Source organism: Elephantulus edwardii, unplaced genomic scaffold (genome assembly GCF_000299155.1).
Source record: "Elephantulus edwardii isolate Elephantulus edwardi_28Jun2011 unplaced genomic scaffold, EleEdw1.0 scaffold00221, whole genome shotgun sequence".
NCBI lineage: Eukaryota > Metazoa > Chordata > Mammalia > Macroscelidea > Macroscelididae > Elephantulus > Elephantulus edwardii.
In genome coordinates, this window is record NW_006399971.1 from 4,776,779 (window position 1) to 4,783,364 (window position 6,586).

General features: G+C 44.1%; 1 pseudogene; it reads left to right on the forward strand.

The window, feature by feature from the left end:
* The first annotated feature begins 3,900 nt into the window (after positions 1 to 3,900).
* LOC102849295 lies at positions 3,901 to 5,812 on the forward strand (annotated as a pseudogene).
* Positions 5,813 to 6,586: the final 774 nt, after the last annotated feature.

Below are 6,586 nucleotides of genomic sequence, written 5' to 3' on the forward strand. Positions count from 1 at the left end.
GCAAACAAACACATGAAAAAAATGTTCAAAATCTCTAGATATTAGAGAGATGTAAATAAAAACAAATAAGAGTTATCATCTTATCCTAGCAACAATAGCAAAGTCCAAAAGGGGAGCAAACAACAAATGCTGGAGAGGTTGTGAACAGTGAAACTTATTCACTGCTGGTGGGAATATAAAATAGTACATCCACTATGGAAAGTGGTCTGGTGATTTTCAACAAGTTGAAAATAGAAATACCATTTGATCTGCAATTCCATTGCTGGGAATAGACCCTAAAGGAACAAGAGCCACAACTCAAGACAGATGAATGTACATGCATGATTATTACTATGTTATTCACAATAGCAATGCTATGGAAGAAAATCAAGTACCCATCAACAAATGAATGGATAGAAAAACAGTGGTACATTCATACAATGGAATATTATGCAGCATTAAAAAAACAGTGAACTTGTACATTACACAACTTGAGTGAGCCTGGAGAACATTAGGCTGAGTGAAATATCTCAGTCACAAAAGGATAAACACTGCATAACACTGACTGCTATTATAAAATAGGATAGACATGAGGGAGTGTTGGAGAGAAAACGGGAAAAGAGTAGATAGATAATAAACATTGCATTAGAACAGACGAGGGAAAGAACTGTCCTAAAAAATACATGGTTAGGCTTTATATTTTAAGTAAACCTGGACAAACATTGTTAATGTTAGTTACAGCAAAGCAGATCTTTTGAGGCTTTTGGATATGTATCTCTTTTACTGAAAGTTGAATTACTGAAAACCATGTAAATTTTTAGCATTCATTTTCCTTACTAGAGATTAAAGACTCATTAACTTCTGGAACAAACTTGTATAGGTTATAAATGAATTATCCAAGATGGAAGCATTTAAACATTCTTTAATTTACCCTATCTTTTATGGCTTTTTAAAAATTGCCAACATAATTTTATTAATTTTAAGAAATATAAACCATTCTAAGACAATGCCTTTTTAGTGTACTTGAGAGTATCTTGCTTAAGTCTCCAGTTCTCTTTTAAATTATTTTTTAATACCATGCATTTTATTACATACAGCTACCACTGTATATAAAATAACAAGTAGCCTTGTAAAAATAAACTCATGAAACTTCAGAGGCAGATGTTAAGAACCAACAAAAGTCACTTATCTGTATAGTATGGCACTTGTGTTAGATAAGCCTTTGTACAGTCTTCAGATTAGCTCTCCTTTGAATATTCACTGGTTCATAAGAATGGTTTAGGAAACCTTTGAAAGATTCATTTTACTACAAAAATGAACACTTTTCTGGGGTCTAAAGAGATTTGTATTTGAAGATACTCCAGTCAACAAGGGGTCATGTTGAGCATTCTGCTGACAGAATTGATTGAAATCTACAGCTGCCTGGGAAACCTTCATGCAGTTGAGCCCAGCTTCTGGCTGAAGCTGCTGAATCACTTTCTTCACAGCAGGGAGAGTAGAGGAGTCTGACATGCTGAGCAAGAGAGTGAGGCTGATTCTCCTTTTTGGACTAGTTGCTGTGCATGTTGCCATGCCAGACCACAGGACGGCCAGAGGCATTCCACAACCAGTTTTTTAAGTCAGTGACTTAGAAAAATACAAGGCAAAAAGGCTCTTGTTGGATTTATTCCCTAATCTCACTTAGAACTTCAACCTTTTGTGGCAACATGCATTTCTGCATGGCTCTACCTGCTGGACAGCTTTTCCAAGTGGTGGTCAGTCTAATTCCCACTTTCCACTACTTCAGCCTCCGTTGGTTCCCCTGACTCTTGGTTTCCATCCTCCAACTTCTTTTTCTTCTTTGCCTTTTGTTCTTGGTTGAACTGAGCAATCTCGTAACATTTCTTTGTGCTGTGGTTCAGCAGTGAGTTGCTCCTCCTGGCTAAGAGTTTCACGTCATCTGCGTTAATTGTGCTTCTTTTTGCATGCCTGTTGATAAGAGAACTGCTGCTGCTCCTCAGTCTCTTTGTCCTCCATGGCAGCTGGAGCAGAAAGAGCGTATGGCTTTTTTTTTTTAAAGTTAAGTGTTTGCATTTGTAGTCTCCATATTTTGGAGTAATCCACATGTTTATAGGTCCTATGTTTGTCCAGCAAACAGGGAGAATCTCATACAGTACATTTAATTTTATAATACTTCGGATACCATATCTTTGATGGGGTTTTATTAGAGGCACAGAGTCTAGATATGTTTTATTCACAATGGTGTTAATTTTGTGCTTTGAATCACTTCGAAAAGTATCTAAAAAAATCTGGATAAGTCCCTTCTTCAAAATAATTTTATATGTATTTGTGAAGATGATTTGGTACTTTTGGGGCATGGACTAATTTGTGTCTTTTCATAGTCATATTCTGCATGATCTGTATATAGTACTTCAGACTTAGAAGTATGACCTTAAATTTAACTTTTTAAAAATAACTGAAAGGTCAATAAAATTGAAACTGCTTGATATATATATCTATATATCTATATCTGTTTAGGCATTATATGTAAGACAATAATCTGGAATAAAGGGGGCATGTGGCGTGGGCTAGGGAGAGGAAGAGTGGGAGAAAATTTACAAAAATGGAAAAATAAACATTTAAAAAATGTAAAAAGTACAAGAAAGCAGAAAAAAACACCCCAACACATCTAAATCCAAACTTTTCTATTAAAAGGGATGGAAAAGAGAATAAGAAACATGAGAGGAAAAAAAGGAGACTTTACATGGAGATGGGTTGTCATCTGACTCTTCATGTGTCTGTGGAGGGTGGAGGGAAGATATCTAGTCTGGGACAGTGTTCCTGATCCAGCAGGAGTTTGCATTTCTGATACCCAATTTGGGCAGAGATTTTACTCATTTGAGAGATGGATGAAGGCACGAGGGCTGGGGTCAATGTATGGTACTATTCCATTGCCTGAACCTAGGAGGCATCAAGGCACCCAACTTGAAGTGGATTTTTAAAAATATGTACATTCCTGTTCATTGTAACACTATACACAATAGCAAAGGGATAGAAACGGCACAAGTATCCTTCAATGAATGAGTAAAGGGATTATGGTACATTCACACAGTGTTGCATTCACATACTCAGCACTAAAGAATGATAAAGAATTTGTGATGTAGTGAAATGAAAATTTCACTAAACTCAGAGGTGTCCAGGACAGTATTTCTAGCCAGAATGGGGTCTTATGCAGTCCAGATAATGGGTATCCAGTCAGAGATGGCTCACTCTGCCAAGCTGAAGAGGTAAAGAACATGAGAAGAGGTGTGAACTTGGAGTCTGATTCATTTGGTTGCCAGACTAGGTGGTAGGTTGTAGGTGGGTGTCAGATAAGATGGTTCTGTACCCTAGTCTTGGTAGTATGTGGACACCCACTTCTCCATGTGAGGATGATATGCATTTGACACTAAATCTATTGGGGTTTCCTAGAGATAGTAACCACCAATCCTGAGATGCTCAAGGTTATTGCATGAGAGTAAATGGACAGTATATTGTTTGAAATGTGGATATTTTGGTGTGTACCAAACAGGAAATCTACAAAGGTGCATTGTTGGAGGTAAGGACCTCAATAAGACAGTGAGATGTTGGCATTGAAACAGACGAGGGAGAGAACTGTATAAAGGGAATATATGGTTAGATATTATTGGCATGATAAGAGTCCAGAATAAGAGTTGCATAGTAAAGTGGTCCAGGGGGTGGGGCAGGAGGGGGACTGTATAATAATGAAATGACTTTTTTTTTTCAAAAAAAGAAAAGAAAAGTGAACTGGGAGGGAGGAGGGACAGGAAGGAAAATGTGCAACAATAAATGAATGGAAAGCCAAGTTCTTTATAAACTTTCATTACATGCTCCAGAAAAACCAGCTTCCCAGCCGAGGCTCAACCTTGCACAACAGCCTGAATGGTGGCGCGGCCTGTGTCCCGGATGCTGAGGAGGGTCCTGAGGATCTGCACGCAGAGCTGCAGTTCGTGGGCTCCGGTGACGCAGCCCAGTCCTGGAGAGTCCTCCCAGCCTGTGGTGGAGGAGCTGTCCAGGAAGAGGCAATTCCTGAGGGAATACGCTGCCTCCTTTTCCACCTTCCTCACTGACAGCTTCGGCCGCCAGCACAGCTACCTGCGAATCTCCCTCACTGAGAAGTGCAACCTCAGATGTCAGTACTGCATGCCTGAGGAAGGGGTCCCCCTGACCCCAAAGGCAGACCTGCTGACCACTGAGGAGGTCCTGACCCTTGCACGGCTCTTTGTGAAGGAAGGTGTGGACAAGATCCGACTCACGGGTGGGGAGCCGCTCATCCAGCCTGACGTGGTGGATATTGTGCTTCACCAGCTGGAAGGCCTCAGGACCATTGGCGTTACAACCAACGGCATCAACCTCGCCCGGCTGCTACCCCAGCTTCAGAAAGCAGGCCTCAGTGCCATCAACATCAGCCTGGACACCCTAGTACCAGCCAAGTTTGAGTTCATCGTCCGTCGGAGAGGCTTCCACAAGGTGATGGAGGGCATCCACAAAGCCATTGAGATGGGCTACAACCCCGTGAAGGTGAACTGTGTGGTGATGCGAGGCCTCAATGAAGACGAGCTTCTGGACTTTGTGGCTTTGACTGAGGGTCTCCCCCTGGACGTGTGCTTCATAGAGTACATGCCCTTCGATGGCAACAAGTGGAACTTCAAGAAGATGGTCAGCTACAAGGAGATGCTGGACACAGTGCCGCAGCGGTGGTCAGAGCTGGAAAAGCTGCCAGAAGAAGAGTCCAGCACAGCCAAGGTTTTTAAGATCCCCAGCTTTCGAGGCCAGATCAGCTTCATCATGTCCATGTCTGAGCACTTCTGTGGCACCTGCAACAGGCTACGGATCACAGCTGACGGCAACCTCAAAGTCTGTCTTTTTGAAAACTCAGAGGTATCTCTCCGGGATCACCTGCAGACGGGGGCCTCTGAGGAGGAGCTGCTGACCATCATCGGGGCTGCTGTGGGTAGGAAGAAGCGGCAGCATGCAGGCATGTTCAATATTTCCCAGATGAAGAACAGGCCCATGATCCTCATCGGTGGGTGATCCATCAAGTTACCTTTGATGCACCACGCACGATTCCCCACTAGCCATTCCAAGCATTTCTTCCCAGGACTCCCTCCGTGTTCAGAATCTCAGACCCGGAGTGAGTTTCTCCAACCAGACGGCAACTGTATGGAAGGGATACAGGGTCCCCCAAACTTCTCTCCTAGCCCAGCAGAGGCTAGGATCTGACTCCTCTCAAAAACTCTACAGCTCAGACACCAACCCAAAGTACCTTAGCCCAGGATCCTGGGCTCCTGGCACTCCCTCAGAACCCCTGCCATCATTGGACCAACTAACCCATGTGGACGCAGAAGGACGGGAAACTATGGTGGGTGTGTGCAGGAAGCCAGACACAGAGCGGGTGGCTGTGGCCTCAGCAGTGGTCCTTCTGGGGCCTGTGGCCTTCGAGCTCATCCAGCAGAACCAGCTGAAGAAGGGCGATGCCCTGATGGTAGCTCAGCTGGCCGGAATCCAGGCCGCCAAGCTGACGAGCTAGCTGATTCCTCTGTGCCACCACGTGGCCCTGAACCACGTCCATGTGCAGCTGGAGCTGGACAGCACGCGTCATGCTGTGGTGATCCAGGCATCTTGCCGGGCTCGCGGCCCCACGGGGGTGGAGATGGAGGCACTGACCGCGGCGTCAGTGGCTGCTCTTACCGTGTATGACACATGCAAAGCCGTGAGCAGGGACATTGTGCTGGAGGACATCAAGCTCATTAGCAAGACTGGGGGCCAGCGGGGGGACTTCCACCGGACCTAAAGCTCCAGCTGCTAGCCCCCACCAGGCCCAACTACGCCAACAGGTGGATGCAGTGTTGGGTAAGATGGCACTGCCAAGTTCCTTTAACCCTGTCAGCATTTACTTTCACCAGTAAGAACCCAAAGTCAGTCCATGCTCCTTTACTGGTGATACAGGATCTAGAATCCAGTGACCTGGAAGGTGTTTCCTTTCTAAAAAGAGGAAGCCAGCCACCTCCTCAAACCTGCCAGAACACTAACATCCTGAAATGAGGCTGGAGCATGCAGCTCTACACAACTGAAACCACATGGCATTATTTATAGACTATTTCAGATAATCCATTTCAGCCAGTCTGGCATCTAGAGGTAGAACCTGTGAGCACAGAGCTAATCGTTATGACACCAGATTTAAAAAAAAAGTAGTGTGAGTTTGGCATCAGATAAGAAGCTGGACAGAACTAGGGAAACATTGCTGGGCAATGGTTGTGGTGAGGGGGAAAGATCACTCTTTTTATCCCTGGGATGGTATGGGGAAGAAGGGAGAGATTCCACCTTTCCTGTCATCAGCCAACTGCTGAAATGGATATCATTTCAATCCTGGGTTCTGTGCACCACTTGGCCAACTGACTGGAAGAGATCTATACTTGTTCCCATTCCAAAGAAGGGTGACCCAACAGAGTGTGGAAACTACAGAATGATATCATTGATTTCACATGCAAGCAAGATTCTACTGAAGATTATAAAAAAATGATTGGAACAGAACATCAGCAGAGAACTGCCAGAAGTCCAGGCTGGG